Source organism: Astyanax mexicanus, chromosome 22 (assembly GCF_023375975.1).
Source record: "Astyanax mexicanus isolate ESR-SI-001 chromosome 22, AstMex3_surface, whole genome shotgun sequence".
NCBI classification, from domain to species: Eukaryota; Metazoa; Chordata; class Actinopteri; order Characiformes; family Acestrorhamphidae; genus Astyanax; species Astyanax mexicanus.
In genome coordinates, this window is record NC_064429.1 from 20,181,755 (window position 1) to 20,200,623 (window position 18,869).

Genomic DNA, 18,869 nt, shown 5'->3' on the forward strand with positions numbered 1-18,869 from the left:
CTTTTAAAACCGCATCACACTAAAAAAATTTCTCACTGAAAAATAGCTATTATTATTTTAATTGTTACTATTATTGTGATTATTACAGCACGTTTAATTAGTTATACTAGAATCATCTGACCGAAGTAAACCCCCTACTCATAATGTTGGTCAGTATTCACAACTCCACCTTTAAAGGAGTCAGGATTAAGATAATTAATCATTAAGCACTATAGCACTTCACATCACACTTGCAAACACAACTACCTGTATGGAAAACGAAAAGCACACAAAAGCACTCAATCACAGCCATGGGAACGTTACAGGACAGTAACGTGGAGGGAGTGTGGCAGGAGCCTGTTGGAAGTATTATATAAAAACCACAAGAGCAACTCCCAGCTTGAAGCAGCCTGCCAGGCAACGTCTGAGGTAGCACGTAGCCAGCTGCGGTTCAGGGTTCCCCCACTGACTCACGTGGTGTGTCAGCACGGTTGCATCAGTGCTTTATATTTTGCAATCTGGTGGGCTCTGTAATTTCCAGTTCCAGAAAAGCAGCTCCATTCTAATTACATTATGGTGAAATTTAGACTCTGGCTGTGGGTCAGCGGTGATTCTACAGGTGGGCTGAATTGCAAAGAGCAGACTTACGCATGCCAGGGCTAGATTTAGTCAGCGTCTGCATTTATCTAGTCATTTCTGTCCATCTGTTTTTAAGTATTTCCATACACAAAAAGATAAACATGTATTCTGGGCAATAGTATTACAATAAAGTGAGACATCAAAAAACAAGGATTAAAACATAGATGTTTAATCTCAAATTACACACAAATATGAATTCTAATCTAAGTAGAGCATGATACATCTTTATTATGTTCAGAGAGGGAGATCCGACAGATTGTCTGGCATGCACAAAGTGATCAAACAGTGAGCAGTTATTACCTCCAAGACTCTTTCTATTAGTGCCAGCACCTTTGGCAGACGGCTGACTGATGCACCAACCATAAAGACAACTGCCCTTAACACCACATCAACATCACCAAAGACTGCAGTGATTGTCATGGAGTGACTCAGAATGGCAGCAGGTCAACTTCAGTGACAAGTCCTACTTTTGTCTTAGTGGAGACAACAAGCGTATCTGTGTGTGGAGGCACCATGGTCAGCATTAAGACAAATTGAACATTTTGTTGCCAAACATCCAGGTGGTCAACACCCCACCCCTACTAAACTGTTTAAGAATATTCAAGCTGCATGGGATGAGTTATCACAGGACACCTCTAGGAAACTCTGCGACTCAATACTGAGATGTTTGGCAACTTGCGTAAAGAAAACTAAAAAATACTAAAAAATCTCTACCTCAGATATCTTTCACAATGTTCTATTTTCTGTTACCAACAGATGAAAGGCTAAAACACAGACAAAAACATCTGTGTTTAAAAATATTTCTATATTATATACATATCTATTTGAGATCTCAAACTTGCTGTGCTGCCATGGCATAAGTTAAGTTTTCACTGTAATTAGTCAAAACCTCTGCTTCTGGGTGTTAGTAAAAACTGTGATGCACTGCCTTTAAAAGCTTGAGAGAAATAACTGGCCTGGTACTGTTAATACAGCAAAAAAAAAGGAATGTGATTCATTCTTTTCCTTATTTGTACCTATCTTTTTTAGCTGTTTCTCTACCCTTTTTTGTTCCTCACTCTCACATTTACTCTTTCACACGCAGAACTGCACACATGCGCATGGAGGCCCTGTAAATGTGGCTTCTTAATTCTGATTTAATGAGTCCCACACTTGGCTGAAAAGGCCTTATGAAAACTGATTAATCATGAGCCTGAAATGTCTGCGCTTTCTCAACTCCGGAACTTCAGGCAAGTCTATAAAAACGTGCCGTATCAATTAAACAAGTAACTTCAGAGTCCATTCTACCCTATCACAGACATCGCCCCTTTGCTAAGCAGCGATTTTGCAGTGTTTGAGTGGAGATGTTGTCTTCAGTCTGTGTGTTGATTTTGGATCTGGTTCCTCTCTCTCCCACTGACCTTACGTAAGCACTGTAAGTCCAAAGCTGGATACTTGATCTCAGCCTCTGTCTATTCCCTGAAAGTGTCATGCAAGCTGGCCTTCCATGCTGTGTTTCTGGGTCAGTATCAACTATCAGCAGGAGAGGAGAGTGAACTCCTGCAAACGCTTCACCACAGAATGAGAAGCTTTATCTCAGTGGGTGAAAGGCCTCGAGAGTCACTCAAATACCTTGATGAAATCTGGAGCTCTTGAAGAAAGAGAAGTCAGAGAAACGGTGAAAAGAAGCAAGATCAGAAGCTCCAGATTCATCCTCTAGAACAGTGATTCTCAACCGTAGTGGTACTAGAGGACCACTGTCCTGCACATTTTAGTGCTTTGCCTGGTTTAATACACCCATTTTAAATCAATAATAGTCTTTTACACAGTTGATTAGTTGGATCAGGTGTGTTGGGAATGGGAAAACACCAAAATGCAGTGCAATGCAATGGGTTCATATTTTGGTGTACAATGAAAATAAATAAAAAAATAATATGTGATAACATTGTTGGATATCAAAAACTCTACCTCGCTCTGCCTTCAGCCTCCAGTTGAAGTCATGTACCTATTTAGAGGGGAACTTTGAACATTAGATACTGCCAAAAATGTAATGGCAAAAACTAAACAATATATATGTAAATAAATATATATTTGCTTATATTATGCAAAATAATCTGCCAATAGAGTAGGCAAATTTTTTTAATAAGATTTCTTAAAATAACCAATCGTAAAGTCTTAAAATGAGTGAAGACTTACAATCAAGCAAAATTCAAATCCTAGTGCCTAAAATATATAAACCCAAATCAGAATAACTTTACTTTGAGTTACAAGTACTTAAAATAAGGTTAAAACAAAGGATATATTCCTTTGAAATTAGGTCATTTACTTGCTAATATTAATTTGCAACAATTGTTCTTTGTAAATTTCTTCATGCATAATATTTTGCCTTCAAGTTCCCTTTAGCCCCGCTCCAAAGAATTCAATTAATATCAGGTTTTGATTTCCAAGAATCACTGGCATTCTCAGAAACACAAAACTGCTGATTAAAAGCCATGAGATATATCAAAACCATATGACTTCATGTTTTCACAAAACAGGACAAACCCTGAACCCTTACAGTAGAGACCAAAACACAGGATATAGGACATACAGACCTACAGTACCCTCTTCATTTCCTGGCAAAGCGAGCTCTGGGACATTCTGAGAAGTTCTGAATGATGATATTCAGACTGCTATTCCTAAGTTGCCCTGTCATTCAGGTTAAAGCATTAAACCTAGCTTTAGGTTTCAAATAATACAGCTTTTCATTTCCGTGCTTACAAGGACAATCTCTGTCTTGAGGGGTATTTCTAAAACTTTCTTTCATTCCTGCTCCAAACTATTTACTCCCATGTGACAATGTGGAAAGCCTTTTAGGACTTTTGCATCTTTGTTTCCACCAGTCTTTTGCAACATATTGTCAGTTATAATGGACAGTTTGTTCCTTTGTGTACTTACAACCCCAAATCAGAAAAAAAGTTGAAACAGGTAAAAAAAAATGCAGTGTTTGTTACATTTACTTTTACTTTAATTTCACTGCAAACAGTAAGAACCCATGTTATTTTATGTCTTGTCATGTCAAATTTTATTTATTACTACACACCCATACCACATACCTGCAAAATATTGGAACAGTTACAATTGTGGTTTTCCACAAGGTGGCAAAACCTGTTGTTAACCATGCCCAGAAGCGGTGTCAACCTATCTAGGCTCTGAGTCATGTGGTATGGAAATGTGAATTGTGGTCAGACATATCAATATTTCAAAGAAATATTTTTTTGGGGGAAGAAATGGACATAAAGATCTCCAGACACAATACAAAATGGACCATCCAGACTGTTATCAACAGTTAAAAAAAAGTCCAAAAATCAGGATCTGTGGGGTCAGTAGAGTGTCAGTACATGTCTGTGATGGCAGAATTAATGAAGAAAAGTACACTGAGATCTTAGAGCCACTAATGTTGCATTCAAGAAGACAGTCCCCAACAGAAATGTGTGGACAATGATGATCCTGTACTGTTGTGCAGCTTAAGATGTGTTTGTTAGCAAAATGAGACAAATCAGACCTGAAATGTAAGAAATGCTACAATTTTATTTACATTGTCCACATTGTTCCAATTTTTTCTGACATGGGGTTGTAGTCAGGACAGAAATCTTGGGTGAATTAGAATTTTAAAATGCTGACCCTTACCCCAATACCCCAACCAAATTTTTCCAGCAGAAAAGTCAACCTACGTCAGTACCAATGAACCGTATGAACTGGATGGATAATAATGTGAATAATGTGTATCATTAACAACGTGAACCAGTAAAATCAAGGCCATTAAAGCTCTTAAGTTTCCTTGGGTCAATCTGTGATTGTGTAACTCGACACATTTAGTGTCCATTAGTTGATCAGGAACAATACTGCAGATCTTAATGAGGAAAAATACTTAAAAAGAGAACAAATTCAAATCTCTACAAGCTCCACCAGCCTTGAGGTCATTACCCCTAAAAGTGAGTCAACAGGAGTTGAGCAATGGACCCCCTATCTGCACTGTCACCAAGGACGCCGGAACAGGCATTCAGAAAACTGCACACACACACTTACACACACACACATTCCCTGGCTTGCTGGAGGAGAGAAGTGAGGGAGTACAGGCGCAGACAGTAGAAAGAAAGGACAGTGTGTGTATGTGATGCAGCACAGCTTATCACCAGCCAGGCTTCTCCTCCATCCCAACATCACACCTTCATATCCTCATGTCTCTCAACAACTTGGCACATGCACATTTCCCCCCACTGTGAGAGACAGGAAGAACACGCATGCACTCCATATGTGTTATGGTGTAAATTGCATATGCTGTGCTTCTCTCAGACTTGTGGGTGATTTAAATTACAAAGCAAGACAAACGCATGCATGATTAACATTATTTTTTACAAATATCTGGATAAGTGTATATGGAGCCTTAGTGCTCTCCTCCAAGCATGTCGAGCATGTGCAATAACACTCTGTCACTTATTTTACTTAAAGCTCACCTTCCGTCGTTTTTTCTTTCATTTTAAAATGTCTAGTTGTGGTCTCTAGTATGAATGAATGACATGTGAGCCGTTTTTGTAAAAAAAAAAGTGCTCAGGTGTATCTGTATAGCTCTTTTTTAATGGACTGTTTTAGGGGTGTGTCCAAAATGACCGGATTCCAGCTTTGCTCATGAATATTCATACATGCAAACAGCATGCAAATATCTCTCCTCTGATTGGCTAGGAGCACTGCGACGCCCCTCCACCGCTCTGCCGCTCACTGCCTCCCACCTCCTAACTGATGAGCGGCGATGTTGCGTCGCTTCAGCTCCGCCTCTGGGAGTTTCTCGAGCCAAGATGGGCTGGTCTGTGAGTTTCTGCCTACGTAGGCAGAAATTAAAAATTCAAAATTCACCCGTTTTTCGGAGGGGGGGAGGGGGGATTTCTTTGCTTAGCTCCTGCAGACAATGGGGGCTGCAAAACAGTTTAATGTGCAGGTGTACACATTCAACTCGGAGAGACCTACTGTATTCCACAAAAAAACAAGAAAAATCGGATTTTCGCGGAAGGTGAGCTTTAAAGAAACCATTTGTTACCCTTTGCCTTCTCAGTGTTGGTAGCATTGTATGGGTAGTCTAAAGTGGAGAGAAAAAGTAGTTTGTTACTGTCTATCAAATATTTTGATATTTATTATTAAAATGCATTAGCACATTTTAGATTTTTTCGTATGTAGGAATGGGTTAAAGTTTCACACAGGAAGAAAGGTAAGAGGGGTGGCCAAACCTGCTTCTGAAGATTCCCTAAAGCTCATCATGTTCTTACTAAAGCCCTGTGTGCAGTGGTTTATACATGGCACTGCCCACAATAACAAAGACAGTGACTTTCTGACATATGTCAACAGAAAAAGGAATCTCCAAGAAACAGTTTAGGAACCAACAGGTAGGCTGCTTTGACAACAGTATGTGTAGGTTACTCTATGCCTGAAGACTGGCAAAACCTTCAAAGTAGAAAGAACATCAGGAAAAGACTTACATGCAATTGGAATTTTACCATGACAAGTCTTCAAGAGTGCTTTATGGCAGCCCTGCTCTACACTTACATAGATAAACCCACTGAAGCTGGTTATACAAGCGTTGTTTAATTATGTCTAATTATGTTTAATTTGTTATAGTGTGTCACTACTGGGACTAGGTGGATCAACCTTGCAAAATGAAGACACTCTGTCCTTCCTAATGATCTGCAACTGTAAACACACCTACCTTTAATGTTCCAAAGCAACAAACCTGATAAACCAGATCAGGTGTGACGGATCAATGCAAAAACTGTACAAAAAGGCACACCGCAAGAAACAAGGTCATGTCACTTTGGATGACATAACCTTGTTTTTTGCCCTACAGTTGCACTTCAAGCCACCCCTCAAAAAGGACACACTTTAGCTAAGTGATTTTACAACTCTTTAGTGTTTGGGGTGTGAAAACAGATTTTTCGCAGTCCTCACAAGCATTGTCACAAGCCTGGAGTAGTAACAATAAAGACACAATTCTCCTTAATATCCACACTAATAAAAATTACCCCTCATTCCTCCGTATCCATGTCTTTTCCTTGTTCACTTGATCAATCTCTCAGTTCTTTTCTTTTGCATGCAGCTGCGAGTGTTCAGCAAGAACACTCCCACCCTGACCCCTCTGCACCTTCTCTCCAGGATCTACACTCCTCTTTTCTCTTCTCTTTTTTGCTTTTTCTCTCTCTTCATCCTTCTTTCCCCGCTCCATCACCCATGCTGGCCTGGCCTCGGTTTCCCTTTGCACACGGGCTCTCCCTTTTCAAAAACAACTGTGGGAGCAGCCAAGAAAGAAGGGAACAGATAGAACACCCTACAATAGCTGTCTCTCCAAAGTGCCACAGCTCCGGTGAGGACAAACATCATGTGCTTTGGGAAGGAATGACACATGTTTGTTTTCCTCTGTGTGTGTATGTGAGAGATGGTCCGCGAGTGTATGTGTGTGCGAGTGTGTGTGCGGGCGGGCGAGTATGCAGGACAGTTGCCAGGACATTGGGGCAGCAACTGTTTGTGCATTTGGAGCCTGTGTGTACAGTATGCATCCTCCCTTATCTATTTGTGTATGAGGGCATTTCAGCACATTTCTATGTATTGGAGCATCTATATGTACTTGCGTGTTTGTGTGTAACGCAGCTCGGACTGGGATGACCTGGATGGCATGCTGCCCCTGTTAGGCAAAGCGCACACACACTTTCCCCAGGGCATCAGGCTATGGAGTTTAAGGGTAGAGTGATATTGCTCAAGAGCCCCAGAGTCTTATAAGGTTCCCAGCTGCGCAGAGCTGGCCGGCTCCACTGTGCTCGAGCAGCCTGGAATGTTTGGAGTGCAAGCTCTCTGGAAAGCTCAAGTCACCAACAACAAATCTCACAGAGAAAAAGGAGACACTGGAGGCGGTGGGACATGCAGCGGGATCTATCAAGAGACAGCAATGCTTCTGCTCAAAATGCTGAATATATCATTCAACTGGCACGAGTTACATCTCAGATCACAGCGTCACTAATTTACATCCATGCACTTTCAAACTATCAATATCAGTAGCATCCCCACATCATCAGTTTACATGTTTCGGGTTATGATCAGCATTGCTGAAAAGGGTTTGTGCAGCATAACTAAGCTTAAAAAAATTAATTGTTTGGAAAAGTGCTTTTTACAAAGTTACAAATTTGATTCGAAATTGTTTCGATTTTGAGATACAGTGGTGGAAAATGTTTTGTGTGTTAGAACACTGTCAAAGAACAATATCGGCAGCATAATCAGCGTTGCTGAGGACATCTAAGCAGCACGACCAACCCAGAAAACACTAAATAAGTACTTAAAAAAGTTAGAAAAGTGCTTTGCAAAACGTATGATGATTTAAAACTATTCAATTCAATGCTCAATATAATGCGTTTTGAGATACAGTGCCTGAAAATATGCTTTAGTATGTTAAATATTATTTTTTCATTTTCATTGTACACTGCAAAACTCCAATATGATATTTGAATCATAACCAGAAATTCAAAATGGTTTCAGTTTGACAACTTTTGAGAGGTGCCTTTTGAGACTGCCTGAAAATTATAATGTTTTCATATAATTATTTTCAGTGTATACATTGCAAAAATACAATATTTGAAGCATAAACAGCATTTCTGAGGATGTTTGAGCAGCATTACCAAGCTTAGAAATATGGAAAAAAAAATTAAATTTGTTTTAAAGCAAAGTAACAAAATAAACAAAGTGTGCAACAAAGTTACTAAATTCTAGGAATGCATTATATGAAAATGTGTTTTAATAGATCGACATTAGATAAATACAATTTTTCTTTTTGTGTATTTGAACACAGCAAAAGTTCAATATTTGAAGCAAAATGTCTGCTGTAGAGTGTCCTGCTCTTTAGCAACATCCCTTTTTATCTTATGCAAGCCCCACTAACAACACGCTAGCCATGCGCTTGTTAGCTAACATGCTAGTCACAATACTGGCTAGCATGCTACAATGCAAAAGTATTATATAATACAATTCATTGACCTGCCTGTCATTCCCTCAAAAAACAGCACAGTGAGGCAAAGTGAAGTGGACTCTGGCCTGGACAGCACTGTTGACACAGCTGTGTTAATTTAAGTCCAAAAAGTGAATAATAGCCTACAGGCTACTTTTTGGAGGGTGTGACAAAGTCCACTGGCTTGTCATATACAAAACACAAAACATACTTTGTTTTTCATTCTATAATTATTCTAGGCAATTTTCTACACCATTTTCAACTCTACAACAATCCTTAAGTTACTTTTCTTTGAAAGTTTATGTTGTTAATGTTAGCTAACGCTATATGCTAGCTAGAAGCCAAAAGCTAGAGTGGGATGAACTTCAGCACAACACAACAAAAGTGACAAGCTCTCAGTCCACACACTGAGAGGAGAGCAGTTCGGCTGAGGCTGTGACACACCCACCACTGCTGAATCAGACAGCTGGATTAGTTTAGATTAGAGAGATTATGTTCTTGTGGAGCTTTACATGCCGAAAGGTACAATATGTATTTTTTCAACAGGTATGTTTACTTCAGGTTACCTTTTCCCGACATACTGCAGCCCCTTTATTTTGCAATTCATATGGCTGTAAAAAATATATTTAATACTCAATGCTTAAACAATACTTAAATTCTTGGTGATATGGAAAAGCACTGAAAAATATTCTATTAAGCTAAAAAAATATAAAATAATATTTGCAAACCTTTGCTATTTTGTTGACATCTTTGCAATTTTCAAGAGTTTTGTATTGAACTATACCAATGAAACAACATAAATAGAATAACATGTAGTTAAAAACTACAAACATGCCCTTAAAGGTACAATAGGTAGCTTTTCCTCTAAAATAACTGTATAATGAATGTTGGCCAAAGGCTAAGACTGTAAGTTGTAAAATATAGGTCTGCAGAAAGTCAGAAAAAGGTAACTTAAAGTAAACCTACCTGCTGAAAAATACTACATATTGTACCTTTAAACAATAGAATCTTAAATAATTCACTGCCTTCAATGCAGAATACTGCTATCATCACAGTATTATTACAGTGTAACAATATATTAGGTACAATGCTATTTGGCAAAGTTTTGTCATAAAGTTTCTATATAGTTTTCTTTTGTTGTCTTTTAGTTATGGAACATGTGCACTTGTGGATTTGCACTTCAGCTGTGGCTGCTGTGCCAAAACAGACACAGGCCAAAATACTAAAGTGCAAAATATTTAGTGCATGCTTAAAAACTGCAAACATACGTGTAAAGGTACAATAAGTATTTTTTCTTTAAAGTAACTGTATAATTAATGTTATGTCCAACAATAATTTATTTTTAGATTTACATAGTGATTAAATTGGATATAAGGCAGACTGTGCGCTGTAAAATATGTTGTCTGCAGAATAACAGGAAAACCTAAAGTAAACCTACTTGAAAAATATGTAGTTACTTTTCTAGTTAATGAGAGAAAGTAAGCAAGAAAACTTACTTACCTTCAGTGATTCTCTCTCTATCTCTCAGGAGGAATCAGTCCTACTACAGCTTCGTCCCCAGACACCTCCTCAGCTTCTTCTCCAAGTTCTCTTTCCCAACACTTCAGCTCTTGCACTTTAGTCGTCCATAAAGATGGTAAAGCCTGAGATAACTCCGGTCCCCTCCCCAGAGGAGGCTGGAGTTGGCGCTGAAGTTTGGACGACGCTTCTGTAGCCTAATTTCACCAGCAGCACCTCCACCAGCGACTCTCTGAAGATCCACAAGACGCTCCTCCTGAGATCTGGAGGCTGGATAGAGCGTTGCAGACCGTGGCCAACACGCGAAAGAGAAGACGCCCTGAGGAATGCAATAACTGTGTAGAGTATTGCGAAGGGGAGGGAAGAAAAAAGAAAAAGAGAAAAAAAGGAGGGAGCTGCTTTATTGTGAGAAGAGTCTTTGTGTTCACTGGTCCTGATGCGAGTCGCCTGTTTTTGTGGCTGCTGTGCTTCACAGAGAACAAAAGACTGACTGGGGAGCAGATCTGTGGAGCTGGCTGGGTAACACCTAAACACTCAACATCCAAGCAGCAGCAGCAGCACATGAACTTAGTATAAGCCCAGCCCAGTAGTAGCGGTAGTAGCTGTGTTTACAGTGCAGCCGGAGCTACAGCTGCTCACTGCTCAAAGTGTGACTAAGCCTGGAAAAGTCAAGCCTCTGCTAAAATGTTTACTTAATGTTTCTTTTGTTCAAACTGGCGAAAGAAGAGAATGCAGCGCGAGACTGAGAGGGAAATGTTCCTGAGAGACTAAAAAAGCCCTCCGCTCAGTTTTCTAAAACTCAAACGCGTCTGTTGATATTCCTTTGTTTTCCCCCTCCCCTCTCCCTCCCTCTCTCTCTCTCTCTCTCTCTCTCTCTCTCTCTAGCTCTCTCTTTCACTGTGTATCTGTCTCTTACTCTCCAAAAAAAAGATTGCGAGCTCGTCCCGCCCCTATTTTGCCTGTCACACACTCTCATTTCATTTCTCTCTCTCTCTCAGTCTCTTTTTTCTCTCTGTCTATTTCTGTCTACTTATTTTTTTCTCTATCTGTATCTGTATCTCTCTCTCTTTCTCTCTCTGTGTCTCACTTTTTCTTTCTCTGTCTTTCTCTCTCTGTATCTTTCTTTCTGCGTATCTTTTTCAGTCTCTTTCTGTGTGTCTCTCTCTTTCTGTCTCTCTCTCTCTTTTTCTGTCTGTCTCTTTCTATGACTCTCTTTCTCTCTCTCACTCTCTGTGAATCTGTCTCCCCCCATGTCTCACACACACACACACACACACACTGACCGTGTTGTCGGTAGCTCTGGTCGTGCTGGCTCTGGTGTGTGTAGTACCGGGGGGACTGGTTTTGGGCTCCGTCCTCCTCGGGTCTGTCGGACCCCCACAAAAAAAATCCGTTGGTGGATATCAACGAGCGCCGTTACGTCACCCACGCTCCTGCTCGCGCTCCCGCTCGCGCTCGCCACACCCATCCATTCATAAAGTAGAGTAGAGTGAAGCGCGCGGGAACGGAGGGAGGGTTGGGTGGCACGCGCGCCGCCGGCCTGACGAGTGGCTCGTCCGCCGCCTCCATCATGCTAGCTAACACGGCTAACCTGAGGTAACCTGAAGACTGAAACAATGTCTAAGGAAAGCTTATATACAGTTACATGATTGGCTGTGGGATGGAGGTAAAATGAGAGTCTGACAAATGCTGTAGCTAAACATGATAAAATACACTTGTTTTAATTTAATAGTCAAAAATAAGATAAAACATATTTTACCGTACTATTTTAAGAGCTAACCTGAAGTAACCTGAAGCGTTTATGTTCTTGTGGAGTTTTTATTGCCTAAATTAACCTATTTTGAGCATTTATCTACTGTAACTTGTGAGTAATAATGAGCCTGGTGAAGACAACAGAAACTAGGCCACAGTCCTTTTTTGTCCAGTTAGTTCCACAACATAACTTTAGCTTTGCAAAAAAGTAGGGGTGGGCGATATGGCCCTAAAATAATATCACAATATTTCAGGGTATTTTGTTTGCAATAATAAAACTCCTGGCGATAAATATTTCATTAACTTAAAAAATATTCTTCTGCGACAAAATTAATGTTAACATTTCAAACATTTAAAATAAACTTGTAAAAAATTTATTATAATATTTTATTAATAATAATAATAATAATAATAACCTGAGGTAAACTGAAGATTGAAAGAAAATGCTTTTTAGCTAGATTAACAACTCTATAAATGATAAATGAGAGCCTGGCAAATGCCTTAAACATAATGGTGCTACATTAGCTGCACATTTCTTAGGAAAAATATGATCATGTGCTTGCTAGGGTGCCTCTTCTTGCAATGATATATAAAGATAGCTAAATATTTTGGTACAGTGTTATACTGATTGGCCATCTATCCGTGGATTTCTGCCCTTCCATTTAAAAAGTGTGCCATTGTGAAGTGGCTTTTATGCCTCACCTACTTGTGGCAAAGGGTTTTCATTTTAGTAGAGAAAATGGGATGCAGTGCTTTATAGGGTTCTCCTATAGGTGAGAAAACATACACAACACGTGCCCAAATAGGTGCCCCACCACTTAAATATTTATTTATTTTTTGCCACTGCCATTTAAACAACCCAAGTCTGTCACCGTTGAGGACAGAAGATAGATTGTAGATGGACAAGCCTAGAAGCGCACTGTTGCTACAAAGCTGCAGAGATGAAAGGTAACCATCGATTGACTAATATTGTGTCATTTCATATTGCTTTGCACGCTTTGTATAAAATATGATCGTAAAGGGAAGTAGTGTGAAGGTATATAGTGACATGAATGTGTTTGTCTTGGTACAAAATCCCATGCTTGTAATCATATTTAAAATCAGCTAACCTCGCTTGATTATACCTTGAGCTACCTCAAGCTACAGAGAGACCCTGTTCAGTTCATGTCACTAGTGTCTGGACTGTATCCTTATAAGATTGTTTTCCATTTACACTTGGTAGATAAATGCATCCCGTGGTTAGTTAGACTGAAATCCAATTAGTGTATATGATGGCATATGCAAATTTGCCCATTGTGCAGCAGTTATTACAGGTGTTTTTGTGGGAAGAGTTTTAGTTTTAGTTGTTGGATACTTTAATATGTGTCTTAAATGTGTTTTAATGTATGTCCTAAAGTGGTTTTAGTGATCTGTTTTAAATATGTATTGGTTGGGTTTACACTTGCATTCATTCATTTGATTCAGCCAGACAGAATCATGATACTCAAGATACATGAAGTGTCCAGGTTTAAATGGGGTAAAAGACATGCATTAGTGTATGAAGCACTGAAGCTTCTCAAGGATGTCTGATAAAAAAAATGTATGCATTCTTCACTATATGTTTCTAGACATCAGCTTGACAAATGCTATGCAAAGCTTATATGTCCGTATAAAGTACATATTTGTGTAGGTGTTGCTGAACAGCAGTGCACTACAACTTCACTTCACACTTCTCCAACTGTAATTTTACCAGTGTTGCCTGAACTTGTAGATACCACAGTTCATTATGTTAAAACAAGTTTAGTTAACATAGAAATGTAAAAGTCATTTATACAGTGTTATTAAGCTTCAGTAAAAATCTCACAAGTTTCAACTTGTTAACAAGTCCTTAAAATAAATGTCATAGAGGGAAAAACGAAAAAGGGGAAATCAGTGGACTTTCAGGACAATGGTTGGGGACCACAGTGTTTAAACAATCATGTGAATATGTTACGGCCTAAAACCAAATGTGGTGCGTTTATCAGAGGCCTAAAACCTGGTGTACACTACTGTAGTATACATTTGGCAGGTTGCCAACATGACAGGCAACCAAACGGGTTTCCTAAAACCTACCCAACAGAAGCTGATTCAAATCTTTCTACATAATTTATTAGGCAACATCTTTAACGTGGCTGAGATTTTGATGTCATTTAAAACAATAACAACTTAAACAAAGCAATCTGAGTGTCAAAACCCACTTCTACAAGTTGCTGTCTAGAGAAAACTAGAGCACTGTCTATGAATTTTGGGAGGTGGAGGATATCACTTTCATCCAGTTACACAGCTTGGCAATAGTCCATTCTAAAATTACTGGGTGCATTTGTAACCCAAGACACCAGCTTCCCCTGATCCAGAGGAGTTGCCAGCACCCCTAAGCTGAGGAACTAACCCTCAAATAAACCATGTCGTCCTCAGTTCTTTGCTTGCAAAGCTGAGCAAGTTGACATACTGCACATTTCTGACATCCATACCTCAGGAGATACACCCACACACAGGTTCCCAATGACTCAAGAGGTGGTGTAGTTGTGTTAGTCATAGGCATTGATGCAGTAACTGTGTCCACCCATAGACAGACATGCTAGATCTGTCAGAAGAGTTTCACTGTTCAATACAGTATATGGACAATAGTAATGGGACACACCTCTTAATTATGGAATTAATTTTTTTGCCCATTGCCATAGTTGTATAAATCTAACTCATTAGACTAATGAATGTGTCTGGGTTTGGTTAATGCCAGAAAAAACATTACCTGCCTGAAAACATTGTGCCAACAGTATAGTTTGGTGGAGGAGGGATAATGCTATAGAGTTGTCCTAAAGGGCCCCATAGTTCCAGTAAAGGGAAACTTCAATGCTTCAGCACACCAAGATTATTTGGACAGCTGTATGTTTTGTAAAAAAAAGTTTGATGAAGGTAATTTTTCTTTTACAGCATGATTGTGCCCTTCATGACTGTGAAGTTTGGTGTGGCCTGCACAGAGCTCTGTCCGTAAGCCCACTGAACACCTTTGGATTTAACTATAATAGAGATTGTCCAATATTAGCATCTGACATCACAAATCCTTCTCTAGATGAATGGCAGACGCCACACTGACAGGCTTCAAAATCTTGTAGAAAGTTTTTGTAAAAGACTGGAAGCTGTTTTGTCTGCATGGGGGACCAATTCCAATCTAATGCCAATGGATTTAGGATTGGATTTCATAAAAGCTCCTGGAGTAATGCACATGTGTCTTAATCTTTTATTTCCCTTATTGTAGTAATCCTTAGGAAGAACAAGGAGATACGTATAATTTGAAGGCTTCACTCTCGGGAAACCTTACCTGAAAATTCTTTCTGAACTCTAGCAAAAGACAATGCGAATGAAGTAAATCATGTTCATATACAAATTACTGAAGCTCAAATGTAGAAACTTGTTCACCATACTCAGCAGTGTTCTATTTGTTCTTTTTCTACTTCAGAGAAACTGCCCACATAATATTCTCTTGTAACATACGACACTCTGATACTGACAATATTACAATATTCATTGACAATGTTCCACTTTTACCTACTGAACTTTTACTGAACCATGCAGTTACCAGCACTTCATATGTCTATGGAAAGTAATTTTCCACAAGTTGATATTTAGGTCATGGGGCTAGGCTCAATAATCAATATGTGTGTTGCACATCAGGGTAACAAATTCAATTTGTATTATGGAGAGATGTTATTTGTGGAACTTTAAACATTATGCAATGGACACGTAAGATCTTAACTGATACATGCTTCAAGAACACAATGTGTCCTTACAAATGTTTAGATTTTACCTAATTTTAGAGTTTCCATAAATGTAATATCTAAGTCTGCAGTAAATACTTTATACTAATAAATTATGCCAAGCTTAGACTAAACAGCTATTTTTTTCACAATGTTCCCCCAATTTAGTTTTGCCAATTACCCCACCCATTTATAATGACCCCCCTGATTATTTGCAATGCTCCCAAAACTAGAATGGTGAGAAAAAGCACATGCCTCCTCTGACACATGTGAAATTGACCTCCTCTTTTCAGACTGCCACCAATGCAGCACCACTAGTCAACAAGCTCTACAAAAAGCACCAGATCCTCAGCTCTGAAAATGTTGTTTGTTCAGAAAACAATATATATCAGAAAAAGGTGACGGGTGTTCAAAGAGAATGTGAGGTAACATGTCACTATTATTACATAAAAGTAGCTACTGCTACATTGTATGTATCCAGAAGGCCTTGAGGAGGGAAAACATATTAAACGACTATCCTTGTGTACTTGTTTGCTGTACTCCCTTGATGAAAGGTCAAAACGGCCAGGGCCATATTATCGCCACAGTTTAACAAACCTCTTCTCAGTTTTGTTGGTCCAGCAGTGTGCAGCAAGGAACACTCTGTCCTCTGACTGGTTAATGTCAAGGAACTAGACAGAAGAATGCTAAAGATTCTCACATTCAAGGCCTTTGTTTGGCGCATTGTGTGGCATCACAAATGTCAAATTGCTGTTTATATTTTCTTATTTTCTTTTAGCCCATTTATTTCCAATTTGGAAGGCCAGTCATCCAACTCACTCTTTAGGACTCTAAGCAGCAATCCTAAGATCATAGTAGCAACACTATAGTCCAATGAACCACTCAAATCCTCAGTTACTGACCTACTGAACCAGCCATTTATTTATTTTTTCAGGTGTATGGGAGGGTAGTCCAGTAACTTGTCAGGGGGAAACTCCCTCACATTTCCTGCTATTTTTCATGAAGTGGAAATATCTAAAGTAGGACATGTCTAGACATGCTTTTCTTACACATGGAAAGAGTAATGTCACTGAACCATTTGAAACATCTGCCGTTCTATCCCTATAACATGACTACCTTTTTTTTTGAGTGAACCAAAGTCTGAACCAAGCTTCATGTTTTTGTTACGTTGTATACATCTGGTCCTGTTACTTTTTGCTATGTCCTGATGTCATTGGCTTTATTGGCTGCTTGTTCCTAAACTTTATACTGGATGTGCATTGGACAGTTTGGCAAGAGTAATTTCTAGATGTTGATAAGAATAAATCTACAGTGACAGAAGATATAGTAATTCAGAATGAATGCAAACAAACTGATCCGGACTGAGAGCACACTTTTTTAGTTGGCACCTTTCAGACCTGCTAATTTGGTTTGGATCAAACTGCAAAGTCCTAAGATCTGACCAACCAAGGTACAGTCTTGGTCAAATTTTATGTTTTACCATTTAAACACTTTTTTCATAAGAAACTGTAAAAGTCAAAATAACTAAATACATTCTTGTTTGTTCAGGTTTGCAGATGTCAGCTCCCAATAAGATATATGTCAGTCAGGTTGCTTTGCCCATTAGTGCCCACTCAGTGCATGGTCAGGCTTCAGTCTCCTTTGTTCCCCCGTTTTCCCTGGTACCACAAACCCATGATCATTCTCTTTATCCTAAAGTGTCTTGCCTAGCACTTTTTTGCCCATGCTTCTACCCAGTGCTATTGATGTGCCTGGGGTACAATGGAGAATAACGGCGATTTCAATGCAGTTGACTGCCTCTCTCTCTCTCCTCGCAGGGGGGTAAAGTGCTGATCAGTGAGACGGAAAGGCCTTGCGTAGGCTGATTCGAACAAAAAAATAGCCTGGCCTGTGACACAGACACATGAAAGGCATGGGGGTTAAGCCCAGCCAGATCAATTTCACTCAGCAACTCTCTCTGTCCCAAGCTCCGGCCCGACCAAACCCACAATGCCTGCCGTTCTGTGACAGAGAGCCACACCATTCTCTGAGCTGATCCACCCTACAATAGCCTGATACAGAAGTGCCAATTGAGCTTGAACAATCTCCGACAAAAGCAACACTGACCCTGACCCTGCCTAGCCCAGACCCAACTTCATCTTCTGCCAAAAAAGATTGCAAAAAGAGGTATTGCTGTCCTGCTGGGGGCTAGTCCAATCAAATGAAATAGAAAATTTGAGAATATTCTCTTAATCCTCTCAATATTGATTTTCCTGTTCATCTGTTATCACCCATTAGTCTCTGTGTAAATATTGCTTTGTACTGTTTTTTACTCACATTGCAAAGAATTGCCAACACATCTTGTCATTGCATACAGTGCAGTTTGTTTTCGTGGTTTACTCACACTTTGTCTTTGTCCTTCTGTTTCTGGTTACCCTGTAGGTTGGACCCCAGATGAGCCAAGACATGTTAGCTGCTTGTCTAATAAAATTAAACCACAAAGCTAATGGTGTGAAACTCTATGTCGCAACAAGTGTTGAGTTCATGCAATTTCTAAAGAAGGGCCCTATCCTGTTTTTTTGCAAGCGATGACAGAGTTGTTTCAGACAACATATACAGTACAATCAAGCATAATGAATTGACTACACCATAAACCTGGTGACAATAAGACAATCCAAGCACACACAGGCTGTGCATCATTCTGCCTGGTTAACTCATAAACCAATGGCTTCATTATACATGGCTCTCCAGGGAAATGCTCTGTCAAGGCATTTGACCCCTGGCTACAGATCGGATGGGTATCAGGTGTGATTTAGGCTAGAACAGGACCACAGAGAACACAGATGTCAGTCAGAGCAGACACACACACCTGCCCTCGGTCAGCCTCGCTCAATCTCAGCCTCGTCTGTCTTTCCACAGTGAGGGAGGGGTGGCTGTGGCTTGGTTTGGCTTGATTTGGGTTAGGTTGGGATGGGTTGGGCTGGGCTGGGCCAAGCAGAGCGCTCCGTCTGTGAAAAGCCAGCGTTTATCCTGAGCTCAGTCTACCACAGAGAGCTATGAATAGAAGCTCAGTGAGAAGGAGAGAGAGAGAGAGAGAGAGAGGGAGGGAGGGAGGCACAGATAAAACCGAAAAAAGATATATGGGTACAAAGAGAGAGAAAGAGACTGAAAAAATAGATCAAGAAACAGAAGCAAAGAAATGGAGAAAGACGGAGAAACAGAGAAGTCAAACA

The 18,869-nt window shown here is 39.7% G+C and overlaps 1 protein-coding gene and 1 long non-coding RNA gene across 2 annotated transcripts in view; one reads left to right on the forward strand and one right to left on the reverse strand.

The window, feature by feature from the left end:
• rhobtb4 (Rho related BTB domain containing 4) overlaps positions 1–11,502 on the reverse strand; it is an 87,994-nt gene extending 76,492 nt beyond the window's left edge. Inside the window, exons 1-2 of the mRNA XM_022667442.2 lie at positions 11,416–11,502; positions 10,115–10,467 (exon numbers count right to left, since the gene is read on the reverse strand). The gene's annotated coding sequence lies outside the window, so the exon portion shown is untranslated. The remainder of the gene's footprint in view (positions 1–10,114; positions 10,468–11,415) is intronic.
• An 83-nt stretch (positions 11,503–11,585) lies between these two features.
• Positions 11,586–18,284, forward strand: LOC111191731 (uncharacterized). The gene is made up of 3 exons (XR_002649620.2): positions 11,586–11,728; positions 17,475–17,823; positions 18,079–18,284. It is a non-coding gene; the product is annotated as an uncharacterized LOC111191731 (long non-coding RNA).
• Positions 18,285–18,869: the final 585 nt, after the last annotated feature.